This window comes from Pseudophryne corroboree, chromosome 6, assembly GCF_028390025.1.
Source record: "Pseudophryne corroboree isolate aPseCor3 chromosome 6, aPseCor3.hap2, whole genome shotgun sequence".
Lineage (NCBI taxonomy): Eukaryota > Metazoa > Chordata > Amphibia > Anura > Myobatrachidae > Pseudophryne > Pseudophryne corroboree.
Genome location: NC_086449.1, coordinates 676,441,092 through 676,458,925, shown reverse-complemented (window position 1 = coordinate 676,458,925; position 17,834 = coordinate 676,441,092). Strand labels below are relative to the sequence as shown.

At 45.6% G+C, this 17,834-nt stretch overlaps 1 protein-coding gene and 1 pseudogene across 1 annotated transcript in view; both read right to left on the bottom strand.

Annotated features, from left to right (window-relative positions):
* Positions 1–17,834, bottom strand: part of SAR1B (secretion associated Ras related GTPase 1B) — a 347,786-nt gene that overhangs the window by 135,886 nt on the left and 194,066 nt on the right. The gene's annotated exons all lie outside the window — the stretch shown is intronic.
* On the bottom strand, positions 9,971–10,090 carry LOC134937326 (5S ribosomal RNA; annotated as a pseudogene).

Sequence of the window (17,834 nt, the reverse complement as noted above, 5' to 3'; positions counted from 1 at the left end):
TGGCTACATACGTGCATGCACGTAAAAAACGCCTGCCCGCTGGCACAGATGAACGTTTTTGGGGTTTTTTTTACACGGAGGGGCTAGGCTGCTCTCCACTGACTGCTCTGGGTTAGTGTCCCACATGCAGGGTGGGGAATGTTTTGCAGATCATGCAGAGTGCATACCACTCGCTGTCTTCCCCAGGGCTGTAACTAGGCTGCCTGGGGAAGACAGCGAGTGGTGACCTGGACAGCATGTTATTAAATATACACTCTGCGTGATCTGCAAAACGGTTCCAGTATGAATGGTCGACCATGTTATGGTCGACATTGGCATGGTCGACATGGACAAAGGGTCGACATATGAAAATGGTCGACACACGAAAGGTCAACGCATGAAAAGGTCGCCCTGCGTATTTGTAACTTTTTTTGGTGTCATTTTATGCGTAAAGTGATGGGGAACCTTAATTAGTGCACCGCATCCCCTCGCATGGCGAGCGAAACGCTCCGCTATCGCAGCGCTCTGCACAGATTACCGTTCCCAATCGTAGTCCACGTGGATTGTAAAGTATGGAAAAGTTCCCCAAAATATTTTTTTTTAAACTCATGTCGGCCTTTCATGTGTCGACCATTTTCATGTGTCCTTGTCGACCAATAGTGGTCGACCTAATGACTGTCGACCATAACATAGTCGACCATCTAAAAGGATACCCTGCAAAACACCCCCAACCCCGCATGTGGGACACTAACCCAGTGCAGTCAGTGGACAGCAGCCTAGCCCCTTCGTGTAAAGGATGGTTGCAGCTGCTGCATTCCAGTCAGTGGGGTCACTGCATAAAAAGGGGTCTCTGCTGCCTAATGTGTAGAAATGGGGACTCTGCCTATCTAATGTGTAAAAAGGGTGACTCTCCTGCTATAATGTTTAAAAAAGGGGGACTCTGAATGCCATAATGTATAAAAAAGGGGGACTGTGCCTGCCGTTACGTGTAAAAAAGGGGACTCTACCTGCCATAATGTGTAGAAAGCGGGACTCTCCTGCTGTAATGTGTAAAAAAGGGTGACTCCCCTGCTGTAATGTGTAAAAAAGGGTGACTCTCCAGCTGTAATGTGTAAAAAAGGGGGACTCTCCTGCTGTAATGTGTAAAAAAAGGGGGACTCTCCTGCTGTAATGTGTAAAAAAGGGGGACTTTCCTGCTGTAATGTGTAAAAAGGGGGACATTGCCTGCCATAATGTATGATAGGGACTCTACCTGCTGTACTGTGTAAAAGGGACTCTACGTGGCGTAATGTGTGTAAGTGGTGCTACAGTGCGGCGTAATTTGAATAATGGAGACTTTTTTACAGCGTAATATGAATTGCTATTATTTTGTGACCATGCCCCTTCCCCATGAAGCCACCTTGCCCCTATATTTTTGGCGAAACTGGCCCTGTTTTATATATGTAGGGAAGGGGGGGCGCCGATGCTGTTTCTTGCACACAGATCTAAAATGTCTAGTTACGGCACTGCATCACACCACACTACTACGTTAAGGGGCCAACTTGCCCCTTTGTCAAGGTGAGGTGACCCAAAAAGGCTTAATATATATATTTATATTTACAGTATATAGGAGATGAGAGGGTCCGGTTCTCGGAAAACCTGACCCACCCGAACTTTGGGATCCGAGTCCAGATCAGAGTCCGGCTTGGTGTTTCCCGCCAGACTCTGATCTCAAAACGAAGCAAAACATCATCATCCCGCTGTCGGATTCTTGAGGGGTTTTGGATTCTATAAAGGCGCTGGTGATCGGCACCATTTTCAATTCGGATGTGGAGAGGCACGTGTCCGTCTCAGTGCTGCGGCATGTGGCGTGAGGCTGCTGGCTACATCCAGTGACAACAAGGGGTGATTCTTCAATCATTATCAGTCAAGGAATGCTGGTGTATCTGACAAGGGGTGATCTCATCTGTGCATACATTCAGAGGCTCTACCTGCCCCACTGTTAAAAAAGCCCGGTATACTGTGTGGTGCTGGTGTGTCTCCACGGGTGCTGTCGCTTGGTGTATCTGACAACAATGGGTGATCTCTTCTATCCTTATACATCCAGGGACTCTGCCTGCCCCAGTGTTAAAAAAAACCCTGGATACTGTGTGTGTACATTCAGGAGCTGGTGTGTAGTGTATATCAGTATCAGTCCAGGGGTGCTGTTGTCTGATATATCTGACAACAGTGGGTGATCTTATCTGTCCATATACATCCAGCGGCTCTGCCTGCCCCAGTGTTAAAAAAGTCCAGTATACTGTGTGTGTGTACATGCAGGGGCTGGTGTGTCTCTATAATTCAGTATCAGTCCAGGGGTGTTGTCATCTGGTGTATCTGACAAGGGGTGCTCTGTCCATCCATCCAGGGTAGAAAGACAAACTCTGCATTCAGAATCGTTTAGGGGTGTCCACGTCAGCTATGTGTGAGTCTGACATGTCTCACATTATCCTCACAAAGAAGCCTCTTTCACCTCCTTTCACCATTTCTGCACCATCTGCACATGTGGGGAGCAGTAGAAGTAAAGATGGTGATGATGAGGAGGGCATAATAGAAATTGAGGATTCATGTGTGAAAGTAGAACAGGATGGGGGGGGGATGTCTGTACTACTAATATCTGATACTGAGAATGCTGATGATGTTGTGTGTGTAAGTCAGCCACCAGTGGCTGCAGTTGTTGACCGTGATAAAAGGAAAGCCATTGTGATGCTTGGGCATAAGACCAAAAAAAACACCTCTTGGGTGTGGGATTATGTTTACCCCAATCCTGACTGTTTGTGAAGGCATCTTCTCTATTTGTGAGGCCAAAGTTAGTAGAGGTAGGAACGTTAGCCATCTAGGCACCTCCTCCATGTTAAGTAATTTGCGTCAAAGTCATAAAATTTATTGTACAAGATAAGATTATAATATAATTATCACCCTTATCATCAACATCCTCAGAGTCATCACTGATCATAGGTAGTCCTTTAAAAAAATAAAATAATTTGTGGGAGCCCAAACAATCATTGCAGCAACAAGTGACTGTCCCTGTCGCTGAAATTATTGGTTTGTTAAACTGTGCATGTCCTGTTTAATATATACAATACAAGGGTGGGTGGGAGGGCCCAAGGACAATTCCATCTCGCACCTCTTTTCTTTGCATTATATATATATATATATATATATATATATTTATATATAATAGGATTTTGGTTACCTACCGGTAAATCCTTTTCTTGTAGTCTGTAGAGGATGCTGGGGTCCATATTAGTACCATGGGGTATAGACGGGTCCACCAGGAGCCATTGGCACTTTAAGAGTTTAATAGTGTGGGCTGGCTCCTCCCTCTATGCCCCTCCTACCAGCCTCAGTCTAGAAACTGTGCCCGATGAGACAACATACTTCGAGAGAAGGAATTACACAGATAGTGGTGAGATTCATACCAGCTCACGCAAACATGAAACTCCGGATCACATGTCGGAACAACTCAGCAACAGCTGAAACAGTAAATAACTCAGAACTTACCTAGGAACCAGGTAAGACTGAACTATAAAACCAATGCAGGAAAATGAAGCGCTGGGCGGGCGCCCAGCATCCACTACGGACTACGAGAAAAGGATTTACCGGTAGGTAACCAAAATCCTATTTTCTCTAACGTCCTAGAGGATGCTGGGGTTAATATTAGTACCATGGGGATGTACCAAAGCTCCCAGTATGGGAGGGAGAGCGCGGAGGCTCCTGCAACACTGCCTGGCCAAACTTGAGGTGATCAGATGCCAAAGTATCTAACTTGTAAAACTTGACAAACGTGTTCGACCCAGACCAAGAAGCTACTCGGCAGAGTTGTATCGCCGAGACACCCCGGGCAGCCGCCCAGGAAGAACCCACTTTACGAGTAGAGTGGGCCTTTACGGATTTCGGACACGGCAATCCTGCCGTGGAATACGCATGCTGGATAGTGAACCTGATCCAGCGTGAAATCGACTACTTAGAAGCAGGACATCCAATTTTCTTTGGATCATAGAGGACAAACAGAGAGTCACTTTTCCTATGACGAGCCATCCTCTTCACGTAAATCTTCAAAGTCCTTACTACATCCAAGGCCTTTGAAGTAATTGAGGAGTCAGTAGCCACTGGCACCACAATAGACTGGTTGATGTGGAAAGCCGACACAACCTTAGGCAGGAACTGTGGACGAGTCCTAAGTTCTGCCCTGTCTTCATAGAAGATCAGATAGGGGCTTTTACAAGATAAAGCCCCCAATTCCGACACACGTCGTGCAGAAGCCAAGGCCAACAAGGTGACCGCCTTCCACGTGAGAAACTTGAGATCAGCCTCCTGCAGAGGCTCAAACCAAGCAGATTGTAGGAACTGCAACACCACATCAAGATCCCATGGAGCCGTAGGCGCCACAAAGGGAGGCTGGATGTGCAGAACCCCTTTCAAAAAGGTCTGAACCTCAGGAAGAACAGCCAATTGCTTTTGGAAGAAGATGGACAAAGCAGAGATCTGGACCTTGATGGAGCCCAGTCTCAGCCCCATATCCACCCCTGCCTGCAGAAAAAGGAGAAAACGAGCAAGTTGAAACTCCACCAGGATGTTTATTGGGAGAAGTGTCTCTTGATCCGACCATCGTCCTTGAAAGGTTTCCCCCACAGCGACCGCTCCCCAACCTCTTAGACTTGCATCTGTGGTCAAAAGGATCCAGTCTTGAATTCCAAACCTTCGCCCTTCCAGAAGGTGTGGAAGTTGCAGCCACCAGAGGAGTGAAATCCTGGCTTTCGGAGACAGGCATATCCTCTTGTGCATGTGTAGGTGAGAGCCCGACCACTGGTCCAAGAGGTCCAGTTGAAAAGGTCCAGCATGAAACCTGCCATACTGCAGAGCCTCGTAGGTGGCAACCATCTTCCCCAGAAGGCATATGCATTGATGAACCGATACCCGGGTAGGCCGAAGGACATCCCGGACCATTGTTTGAATCACCAACGCTTTCTCCGCCGGGAGAAATACCCTCTTAACTTCCGTGTCTAGGATCATTCCCAGGAAAGACAGGCGCCTTGTCGGCTCCAGATGAGACTTTGGAAGATTCAGGATCCAACCGTGCTTTCTGAGCAGCTGTGTCGTGAGTGCGATGGCCCGCAACAACCTCTCCCTGGATGACGCCTTGATCAGGAGATCGTCCAGATATGGAATTATGTTCACCCCCTGTTTGCGGAGGAGAACCATCGTCTCTGCCATCACCTTGGTGAAGATCCTTGGTGCTGTTGAGAGGCTAAACGCCAGCGCCTGGAACTGATAGTGATCGTCCATCAGCGCAAACCTGAGTTAAGCTTGATGTGGCACCCAAATCGGAATGTTGAGGTAAGCATCCTTGATGTCCAGGGACACCAGGAACTCCCCCTCCGACAGCCCTGAAATGACAGCTCTCAAAGATTCCATATTGAATTTGAACTCCTTGAGATAAGGGTTCAAAGATTTTAAATTTAGAATAGGCCGTACCGAACCATCCGGTTTCGGTACCACAAAAAGGTTTGAATAATAACCCTTGTTCCGTTGCTGAAGAGGGACCTGAACAATGACCTCTGACACCACCAATTTCCTGAAGGCCTCCAGAAGAATTGTCCTGTCTGCCAGCAGTGCTGGTAAGACTGATTTGAAGAAACGGTGAGGCGGGGGCTCTTGAAAGTCCAGTCTGTACCCCCTGGACACTATATCCAGAACCCAGGGGTCCAGACCCGACGACACCCAGACGTGGCTGAACTGCCTGAGTCTCACCCCTACCTGACCTTCCTCCAGGCCTAGCTGTCCACCGTCACGCGGAGGACTTAGGGGTATCAGAAGCGGGCTTCTGGGGCTGGGAACCTGCGGGAGCGGGTTTCTTTCCTTTGGCACGACCACCTCTGAAGAAGGTGTTCGAAGGCTTATTCTTTCTAGGCCTCGCGGACTGAAAGGACTGTGACGTGTTAGATGAAAAGGGCTTCTTCGTAGCCGGTGCAGCTGAGGGGAGAATAGAAGACTTACCCGCGGTAGCCATGGCAATCCCCGCATCCAGCGCCTCCCCAAATAGAGCCTGACCTTTGTACGGAAAGCCTTCCACACACTTCCTGGATTCCACGTCCGCAGACCAGTTGAGCAGCCAGAGACCTCTGCGAGCCGAGACCGACATGGACGAGATCCCCACAGCCATGGAACCCAGGTCCTTCATGAAATCCGCCAGGTACCCTGCAGAATCTTAAATATTACGCAAAAACAAATCAACGTCACCTTTGTCCAACGTAGACAATTCCTCCTGCAGAGTGATCGACCACCTGGCAATAGCTTTAGCAATCCAAGCACAAACTATAGTAGGCCGCAATATAGTCCCCGAAGCCGTGTAAATGGATTTCAGCGTAGCATCCACCTAGCGATCTGCCGGGTCTTTTAACGCGGTAGATCCCGGGACCGGTAAAACTACCTGTTTGGACAGCCTGGATACAGAGGCGTCGACTATCGGCAGGGATTCCCACCTCTTCCTATCTTCCTCTGGGAAGGGAAAAGCCACCAACACCCTCTTGGGAATCTGGAATTTCTTTTCCGGAGTTTCCCATGCCTTTTTAAAGATAGCATTCAATTCTTTGGATGCTGGGAAAGTGAGGGGGGGCTTCTTATTATCTGTGAAGAAGGCCTCCTCCACCTGTTCCGTAGCTGTGTCTGAAATGTGCAAAACATCCATAACAGCCTCACTCATTAACTGCACCCCCTTGGCAAGTGATGCCGTCCCCCGCAACACATCCCCATCACCGTCTGCAGCGTCAGAGTCGGTGTCTGAGTCATCCTGCATGATTGCAAGCGCACGTTTATGAGAATGTACCACCGGGGACCCCGAGGAGGCAGAATCAGACCATACCACCATAGAGGACTGGAGGACCTGAGTGGCGTGCTCAGTCCTAGCAACTCTATCAGAAATCTGGGAAATAGTCCCCCTCAGAGATACTAACCATTCTGGGTCTCTAGTTGGGATCTGTGCTAAAACTGTGCAATCCTGATTACATGGTATGGAGTCCTCCTGGGAGGACAAATCCTCTGCAGCATATGACACATTGTCCCTAGACATGTTACCACACACACACACAACACCCCACAAACACACATGGTATTATGCAGGCAGAGTTTCCCCCCCCCCCCCCCCCAAGAAAGGCAGAGAGACACAGAGATTGGAGCCAACCCACACACAGCGCTTTTTAGGTAAAGGGAGTCCCTTCCCAGCGCTGACTGTGTCCCTTAATAAGAGACACAGTCTATTATGCAGCCTCCCCTTCTACAGCCCCCTGATACCGTACAGACTGCTGGAGAAAGCTCTGGAGGGACCTGGATCCAGTGGATAGCGACTGCAGGCAGGAATAATGGCGCTGAACTCTGCTGGGTCCGCTCTGAGAAGCTCCGCCCCCTTCAATGGCGCCGGCTTCCCGCTCTCAAGAAGATTATACTGGCTTGGAGGATCTGGCTGACCTGGATCCGCAGACCCAGACATGCAGGAAACTACCAGTGCAGGGTCCGGAGCTGGCCCAGGGCGCTCCCTCCCAGCGCCGCACCAAGGTACCGCTGAGCCCTCCAGGAGTGCGGTTAAGACCGCGCTCCTAACCCTCTAGCCGCCCTCTTCACACTGTCCTCCCGCTTGCAAGGGGGGACAGTGACTCACTCGCCATCTTCAGCTCCTGAGGGGGTGGCGGACGGCTGCCGGGGCGAGCGTTCCCCTGCGGCGGGGCGCGATCGGACCCCTCTGCAGCTAGTGCCCAGTCAGCGGGAGCAGTGGCTCAAGACCCCGCGGGGTGGACACTGCCCCCCCTCCTCAGTCCCACGCTGCAGGGAGGCTGTCGCCAACAGCCTCCCTGTAAAATAAAAAAACCTGAAAAGGAAGAAATATACTCTTTTACTAAGAGAACTCTGTAGAGCTCCCCTAGCTGTGACCGGCTCCTCCGGGCACATTTTCTAAACTGAGTCTGGTAGGAGGGGCATAGAGGGAGGAGCCAGCCCACACTATTAAACTCTTAAAGTGCCAATGGCTCCTGGTGGACCCGTCTATACCCCATGGTACTAATATGGACCCCAGCATCCTCTAGGACGTTAGAGAAATATATATATATATATATATATACACTGCACTGCTACACTACATACATACACTGTGCACATCTCCTATATAATTGCCCAGATCTGTCACTCTGTGACTGTGTGGCTAACGCTGGGCGGAGTCATAGTCACAGAGTCACAGAGCTAGGCCAATAGGAGGAGGAGGACGGCGCCCCTCAGTCAATCAGAGCCGCCGCTGTATGTATGGCCTCTACCCCTCCCCGGCCATCGGAGACTCCCAGGCTGAGGCGGAGAGAGGCCGCCCAGCGCCCAGCCGCGGTCAGTCTCACTGCCGCCGCTGGCATACACTGCACTGCTACACTACATACATACATACACTGCACACACTACATAAATACATATATATATATATGTGAAAGGGGGGATAAGGGTTTCAGCGACCAACGGTGTCTGATACAGTAAGATATAAATATGAGGAGACTTAGTGGATACGTATAAAATAATAGAACATTTATTTATACAATATAAAAATAATTAGTATCAGGGTGGGTTTAAAAGCCGGGAATCTAATACAAAATAAAATATAAGGACAGCTAAAAAAACTACATAAATTACATGTAATAAAAGACAATAAATAATTAAATATCGGATAAAAGAGTGCTGCTTATCTTTTAAAGTGGAGAGTCAACTGAGGTACACCCAACGCGTTTCGTCACTCAGACTTCATTAAGGGGTATGGGACCACTGAACAGACACTCCTATTTATAGCACATGTAATTAGAAATGGATGATTGTGACATCACTTCCTGTGGGGACTGATATTACTGTTCGGTGTAAATTTTTTAGACATAAGCATAAGCATATGATGGAGAGCAGAGTAATAACCTCAGGGCACTAAATAAATTGTAAAAACGAGTTGTAGAATGTAAGTTATTGTTTAAGAAAGTCCGGGGACGGGTCCGACGTCACTTCCGCCCCACTTCCTTTGTCAGAATCTTCTTACTGCGCATGCGCGATTGCGCCACGCTTCCGGTCAGCGGATCAGTGTGTTGATGCTCTGGTCGTCGCGTCACTTCCTGTCTCGGGTGGTGTTGACGTCTGTGGCATGTATAGGCTATGGTGGGTTGTCACTCATCGTAGCGGCCATTTTGTAGAAGTCTTTAAGTATCTAAGACATATAGCAGTGCAAAGTTCCATTATGTCTCATCCGAAATTATCGTCTGGATTATGTATGGGTTGAGGCAGACTGTCAATCATTGCGGCGGCCATCTTATTGGAGTCTTTGGTATCCAGGACATATGACAGTGCTGAGTTCCATTGCGGAAACAGCTCGCACATATAAAAATAAAGAAATGCATATATTAGTGTCTCTTTGAATGAATTTTAATTATTATTATACTGTTGTCTAATAGTTTACTTCTGGGAGGACTGGTAATGATCTATGTGGAATTTGTTACAAAAACGGGGTATTTCTACCTATATAGTGATATGGGTTAATCCTGGAAATAATCCATACAATAATATTTTTATATAGTTCGATCTCATATTGTGGCATATATCAGGATAAGTTGGACCCATTTTGGTCTTAAGTGTGGCATAGTATATTATAAGGTATCCATCCTGAAAGCATGGAGAATAAGAATAATTTAAAAAGAGGTGATGGTGAATAAAGATGTACAATTTAAATAAAAAATATAAGTGCATATTTATTCAATTATGTGCAATACTATAGAAGAAGAGGTAGCTAGTGAAGTCATAGTGGTGATAATCAGTCATATATTAGTTATTAGTGACTAAATATAAAGAAAGTGCATCCGTGTATGACTGATATTAGAGATTATAATAATAGACCTCAGTGCTGTGGTGATTTATACACATATACATGTAGTACTGTATTATTATTAAAAGCCAGACAAGTATCGTTCTTTTACAGTACCCAATCTTCGCAAGTGGTTACCCACTTGGTACTGGTTGGGCCCAACACTGCTTAGCTTCCAAGATCGGGCGGGATTGGGCGTGAGGCCAGTGCGGTATGACTGTACCATATGATGAAATTAGTCAGGCACAAATTATTAAAAGTTTTTATTAGGATCATACATATACTATATACAGAGTTTTATATATAGTGATATTTAAATAGAAGAGTGAATTGTGCTTGGAAAAGGAAGAAGTAGCTTATCTGTGGTCGGAGGATTTTAAAGGAGGGTACTTCTCTCATAAAAATGGGGCGATCTCATATCCCTCGTTGAAGCCCATGGGGTGTGTAGTTTTCAGTTGGAATATCCAGAACATCTCTCTTTGGGAGAGCTTCTTAGCCAAATCTCCACCCCTCTCGCCACTGGTCACGTGTTCGATGGCTTTAAAGGTCATCTCTTCTGGATTGGAATTGTGTTTCAATTTGAAGTGTCTGTACAGCAGATGGGTCTCTACTTTGTTTTTGATACTCCGTACATGTTCTTGTATCCTAATTTTCAAGGTTCTTTTTGTTTTACCCACATATTTCTTGTGGCATGTGCATTCTAGTAAGTAAATTACTGATGTGATATTGCAGTTCATGAATTCTTTAATTTTAAATTCTTGAGTGCCGTCCGTATTGCAGAAGGTTTTTCTATTAGGATTGAGGAACTTGCAGATGTTGCAGTGTCCACACTTGTAGGATCCAACGCATTTAGGGAGAGAGTTAGGGTTTCCCTCTGGTGGGATTTCTCGTAACATGCTAGGTGCGAGAATGTCTTTCAAGTTGCGTGATTTCCGGAAAACAAGTTCTGGTTGGGGTGGAAGAAGGTTTTTTAAGATGGGGTCCATCAAGAGTATATCCCAGTGGTTTCTTAATGAAGTCCTGATAGTCTGTTCGTGACAACTGTAGGTGGTTATGAAGGATAGCGACTCCTTCTTTGCCGTGTTGTCCTTGTATGTCAGCAAATTCTCTCTCTCCAAGTTTCTCGTCTTCGTGACTGCTTCATCTAGTATGGCTTTCGGATAAAGTTTTTCCTCAAATCTTTTTCTGTATGTTCCAAGTTGTTCCTCACAGTCTTCCTTTTTGTGGCAGTTCCTCTTTATTCTATGGAATTGTGAGTAAGGAATATTGTTCTTCCATTTTTTAGAGTGATTACTCTTATAGTGAAGGTAACTGTTCCTATCAACATCTTTTATGAACTTTTTTGTGGACACTACCTCCTCCTCTCCGGTTAAAATCAGGTCCAGGAATTCGATGGCTTCTTTGTTCAAATTGTAGGTAAATGATAAGTTAAAATCATTAATTTGTAGAAGTTTAAAAAAGTCCATAAACGATTCTGCGCTCCCATCCCATATGATCAAGATATCGTCAATATATCTTTTATACATGACGATATATTCCTTAAAGTGCTGTGTAGTGTATATGTGCTTCTCCTCCCATTGTCCCATGAATAAATTTGCAAAACTGGGGGCAAAAATGGTCCTCATCGCGGTGCCACACCGTTGGAGATACAATTTGTCTAAAAACTTAAAATAATTCCGGCTTAAAATGAATTTCATTAAATCACAAATAAAATTCTTATGGGGTTCAGTGAGGGAGTTGTCTTTGTCCAAGTATTCTCTGCTTGCCTCAATTCCCTTTTTGTGCTCAATACAGGTGTATAAAGATTGTACATCAATGGTTATCCATATATATGATTCTTTCCATTTCACATTCTTGATTTCATTCAGGACCATGATGGTGTCTTTGAGATACGATGGTAATTTTTTGACATATGGGTTTAAAAACACATCCACATACTTAGATAAATTAGATGTAAGGGAGTCTATCCCAGCGACGATTGGTCTCCCTGGTGGATTGGACAGGCTCTTGTGGATTTTGGGCAGAAAATAAAATATGGGGGTCGTGGGGTTGGATTGCATTAAAAACGAGAATTCGTCCTTTGTGATGACATCGTTTCTCAGTCCTTGTAGGAGTAGGGACCTTAGTTCATCTATGTATAGATCTTTTGGATCGTCTGACAGCACAGTGTAGGAGTCGGTATCTCCTAGGAGTCTCTCTGCTTCTTGTATATAATTGTCCCGATTCATAATTACCTTTGTCAGCTGATTTTAAAACAATATCAGTATTCTTCTGTAGTTTGCGCATTGCTTCTATTTCTCTGTTGTGTAAATTCTTGTTAGTCACTGGTGGTGGTTCCGTTTCACACAAGTCCTTCTTCACTAGGTCGTAAAAGACACTAATATTACTCCCCTTGGATTCTACTGGATAATATTTACTTTTTTGTTTAAGTCCTGATTTGAAGTTTGCTTCGTAGTTTGAGATAACAGCATTTTCTTTTTTCATGAAATGTCTCTTAAGGGTTAGTTTCCGCACAAATTTATTAAGGTCGATGAAAGTGAAACAATAACTTACATTCTACAACTCGTTTTTACAATTTATTTAGTGCCCTGAGGTTATTACTCTGCTCTCCATCATATGCTTATGCTTATGTCTAAAAAATTTACACCGAACAGTAATATCAGTCCCCACAGGAAGTGATGTCACAATCATCCATTTCTAATTACATGTGCTATAAATAGGAGTGTCTGTTCAGTGGTCCCATACCCCTTGATGAAGTCTGAGTGACGAAACGCGTTGGGTGTACCTCAATTGACTCTCCACTTTAAAAGATAAGCAGCACTCTTTTATCCGATATTTAATTATTTATTGTCTTTTATTACATGTAATTTATGTAGTTTTTTTAGCTGTCCTTATATTTTATTTTGTATTAGATTCCCGGCTTTTAAACCCACCCTGATACTAATTATTTTTATATTGTATAAATAAATGTTCTATTATTTTATACGTATCCACTAAGTCTCCTCATATTTATATCTTACTGTATCAGACACCGTTGGTCGCTGAAACCCTTATCCCCCCTTTCATATATCCTAATTGAGGCAGTTTATCCCTGCCTAATACTTAAGGGTTAGCTGACGCCTTGTATTACTTAAGGAGTGTCCGAATTTGTTGCATTTTTATCATTTTATTTGTTCTATTACTCACACACCTGTGGCGCCATACTTCCACTACCCAACATATATATATATATATATATATATATATATATATAATAAACCAGAGATCCGGCACTCCACAGGGTCACAAAAGCTGTACTTTACCGGGTGCCCTCCATAACGGGTGTCCTGCACGGACGCGTCCACATCAATTCAACTGATAGGCGGCACTCCAGTCAATGAACAGTCAGTCACACAGGCTTGTATGCAACGTTTCAGCGCTCTTTATTGGCGCTTTTGTCAAGCAGTATACATAAAAACAAACAGTACTCACCACCATATATACCCGACACCATCACCATGCCTCACGCCCGTTCCTGGCTTACGGCCTCCACAGCCACCTCCCAGGAAATGACGTTGCGGCACAAATCACCTTGGTTACCTTCACCAAACAAAAAACACCATTCGTAATACGTGTTGTTACTATACTAACAAAATACAGCAGCTGATATCATCTTAATGTTAATAATCTGACAGAATTAATACATTTGTATCAAACAACGTTAAAGTGCAGTCTACATAGCAATATGCAACAATGGATCTCAAGATCCTCCGGCGTCACTAGCAGCATATCTAACAAGGATATACAGTTTTTCACAAGCTCTTTTGTTAGTATAGTAACAACACGTATAGTAACAACACGTCTGGTTTATTATAATTGGACAATGTGGTTTTGAAACTGAGTGAGAGCCAGCTGACAAACATTTGTTGTCCTTATCATGGCACCTGGGCACTTGCTATATTAATATCCGAACTGGTGTACATTGCGGATCACCTTGTTTCAAGCTGTTACGTGACTTTTTGCACATCATTTGGGTGCACTTGGTTGTGGCTGTCATCGCCTAGCAGGGGCGTATCTAGGGGTCCGAGCGCCCCTGGCAAAGTCAGGGGCAGCCCCCCTCTCCACCCCCCCCCCCCCCCACACACACACACACATACACATATTTGAAATAAGGGTGGCGGGTCAAAAAAGAAACGTGGGCTTGTGGGGAAGGGAAGGGGCATGGCCACACAATAGTACTTCCAATTCCAATTATGCCACACAGTATCACATTATACCACACAGTAGTGTCTCTTATTCACGTTACGCCACACAGTCATACCCCTATAGAAAACACAGTCTATACAGGGCATATGGGGATTGCAAATGGAAAATGGAAATGTGGACCAGTGCTAATAAATATATTCCTAATTTTATATGGGGAATGCGGTCAAACCACATTTGCCATTAGTATATCTGATCCTGGCCATAGGCACACACATACAGTATACACTTACATACTTAGTCACACACAAAACACATACATATGATATACAGTAGTCACAAATGCAGTAGATACAAATACAGTCACATACATACTGTACATACATATTCACATACATAGTCAGTTAGTCACACACTAATACACACACAAACATACATACATAGTCACACAATTATTATCATACATAGTCACACACTAATACACACATAAATACAGTAGGTACTTATACACACACAAACATACATACAGACATAGTCACATACATACATAAATTCAGTCACAGACACACACACAGACTATATAGTGTCCCCCCACCCCCCACATTACAGACAGGGTACGCTGACTGCATGTACTTTAGTAGCTCGTTGTTCTCTCTCCCTCTCCTCCATGCTGCTGGTCTGCCTGGCAGTGAGTGCCATGCTTCCACTCCGTCCACTGCCCTAGCCCAATGCAGGGCAGTGTAGTCCTGTGCCTCAAACCCCCCTCCCACCCTCCCCATAATCCAGCTCTGACTGTACCTGGTGACTGTCTGTCACTGCCGGCGCCAGTGTCCTGCGGCACAGCTCTGCACTACTGATCATTCAGACTCAAAGTAAACTACAGCTCCTAGCAGCCATTGGTGCCGGGAGCTCCCAGCAACAAGGGCTGCTGGGAGCTGTAGTTTATGTTGAGTCTGATTACAAGCAAGGTGCAGTGCGCTGCTGCCGGACAGTGGCGCCGGCACTAACAGACAGTCACCAAGTCTAACAGTACCACTTGGTTCTACCCCCTGGCCATGGATGGCACAGCCAGATGGCGCCCCCTCCTTGCCTGGCGCCCCTGGCGAGTGCCATCCTGGCCAATAGGTAGATACACCCCTGTCGCCTAGATACCGTGTTTGTGGTAGTGCATGTCCAGCAAATATGTCAGCTGACAAGGTTGAGACATTACAGCAGAGGATTGTATTGGAAACAGGAGCTACCTTCAGTTATTCTGAATCCGAGGCAGAAGCTATTCTCTTTACAGATGACATAGAGCAACACAGGAAAATTGCATCACCGCAGGATATATTTAATGATTTATTTCGTTTGAAAAAAAGAGAGACAGATTATTTTTATCATGGCTTGACACTGTCAAATTATTTTAAAGAGAAAAAGATCCCGAGGGGATTTAGGATAAAAAACTCCCCCACTATAGGATGCCACAATGTGGAATTTTGCAGAAAATGGACATCTATATTAAATAAGTGTTCTTTCGATTTATTGCTCCTAGTTATTGAGGAGTCTAAAAAAGAAATAGAAGTATCAAAGGCAAAAATTAACACATTTGAAAATATACACCTACCAGCACTTGTGGCAGGCAAACACTGTGATTGGGTGGCTAAATTAAATTCCCAGTTAGAATCTTATAAAAATGATCTGATTAAATTTAAAAATGAGAAAAAACGTAAAGTAGATCTTGACTACGAGCAACAACGTGTATATGCATGGTTAACTGGAGCATATCCCAGTTCAGATCGTAGGCCACTATTTAGACATACTTTACAAAGAGCTCGGTTTTCGGATGACACGGGCACAACAGAAAGCGAAGGGGAGAGTTTACAATCATCTAAAAGTAAAGGTCGGAGGTCACCTGTACGTACAAGGGCTCGTTTTTTAGGCCACAGTCCAAACGAACAAGGCGAGTGTTAGGATCTCCTGCTCTGTGCTGCCACGTCGCCATGGCAACCGGGAGGCAAGTGTTAGCGAAGTAACCTGAGCGCAGCTGATACTCCGGTCCGGGTTTTTACTGTGTAGTGGTTACAGGCTCTGTGCACGGCAGGGAATCCGGCGCTGGTTTTGTGCTCACAGTCTGTGAAGTCTGAGTGGGGCGTGGACAGCACCTGCTATATAAACCATCCTCTCAGGCTAGGCAAATGCTGCTGAATCTTTGTTTGTTAGTCAGTTCCAGAGAGTTAGCTAGTACTGTGTGACTTTGTATTTACTTGTTGCTTACTGCGAATAGGCCTTGGGATTCGGTACTTCATTCTGCCAATCCGGACCTAGCAGTAAGACTGGAGTCAGTTGTTTGACCTGCTGGGGTTCTTTTGCTATTCTGTGAACCCAGCAGGTTTGCGGCTGTACTCTCAGACCTGCTTGCTTAATCCTCCCTCACTGTGCAGGGCGTCCAGGTGTCAGTTTAGTGGCAGTAAGCTGAACCTGTGACCTGCAAGTGGGGGTTAGGATTGTGGATACTCTCCTTGTGTCTATATTTCTATCTCTGACCAAGGAGTTTATTCCCACACCCGTTGGTTACCCTTTGGGGTTTTTTCTGTTGCTCTTAGCAACACCATTTCAGGTGCTCCACATGTTAAATCACTACACATCGCTTCATTGTCCGCTCTATTCCATCTGAGCATTCCTGACACTAGGGAGACACCCAATTCCTGAGCCTTTGGGCTTCTCCGTTCACTTTGTGTTAATTAGTTATTCCATCACCTCCTGTGTATGTTATGTTATACTGTCTGTGAGTTCGTTTGCTTCGCTTCCCTCTCTGTTCATACACCGGTATACTCCTGTTAGCACTGGTGTGCGTAACATATTCAGCAGCCCTACTCCTGTTGAAATTTTGTGGGAATATGGAGCATACCCCTCAAAATACTTTGCAACAGGTGGTCGATCAGGTGCAGGTCCTGACTCGACAATTTAATGAGATGTCCATTAAAATGAACACCCCGCAGGCCGCTAGCGGAGCTCCCGCAGCAGCAGCGGCAAGTTCAGGGGTTAAGGAGCCGAAAGTAAATCTCCCGGATCGTTTTTCTGGAGATCGCTCGCAGTTCTTTTGTTTCAAGGAGAGCTGTAAGCTATATTTCAGGCTTAGGCCCCAGTCTTCTGGGACGGAGATTCAGCGGGTGGGCATGGTGATTTCCTTGCTACAAGGAGACCCACAGGTCTGGGCATATGGGTTACAGCCTGACTGTCCGTCGCTTAAAAGTGTTGATGCTTTTTTTACGGCACTGGGCATTTTGTATGATGACCCTGACAAGATGGCTTCAGCCGAGGCTCAGATTACGGTTCTTAAGCAAGGGCGACGGCCAGCTGAGGTTTATAGTACGGAGTTTCGGAGGTTGGCTCATGATACCCAATGGAATGACCCAGCCCTGAGAAACCAGTACCGAAGGGGCCTTTCTGACCAGATAAAGGACCAACTGGTACAATATCCCTCGCCTGATAGCTTAGATCAGCTCATGCAGTTATCCATCCGGGTGGATAGACGGCTGAGAGAGCGTAGGCTTGAAAGGGAGACCGCAGTTTCCTTTTTTCCCAAGGGAACCTCTGACTCTGAGGAATATTCCGAGGAGCCTATGCAGATTGGGGCTACCCGCCTCTCCTCGCGTGAGAAGACGCGGAGGAGACAGCAGGGTTTGTGTTTGTACTGTGGGAATAAAGGTCATGTTGTAGTATCATGCCCAGAAAAACCGGAAAACTTCAGGGCCTGAGGGTGATGGGAAATATCCTGTCAGGCCAGAAGTCAGAATTTCCTAAAAAG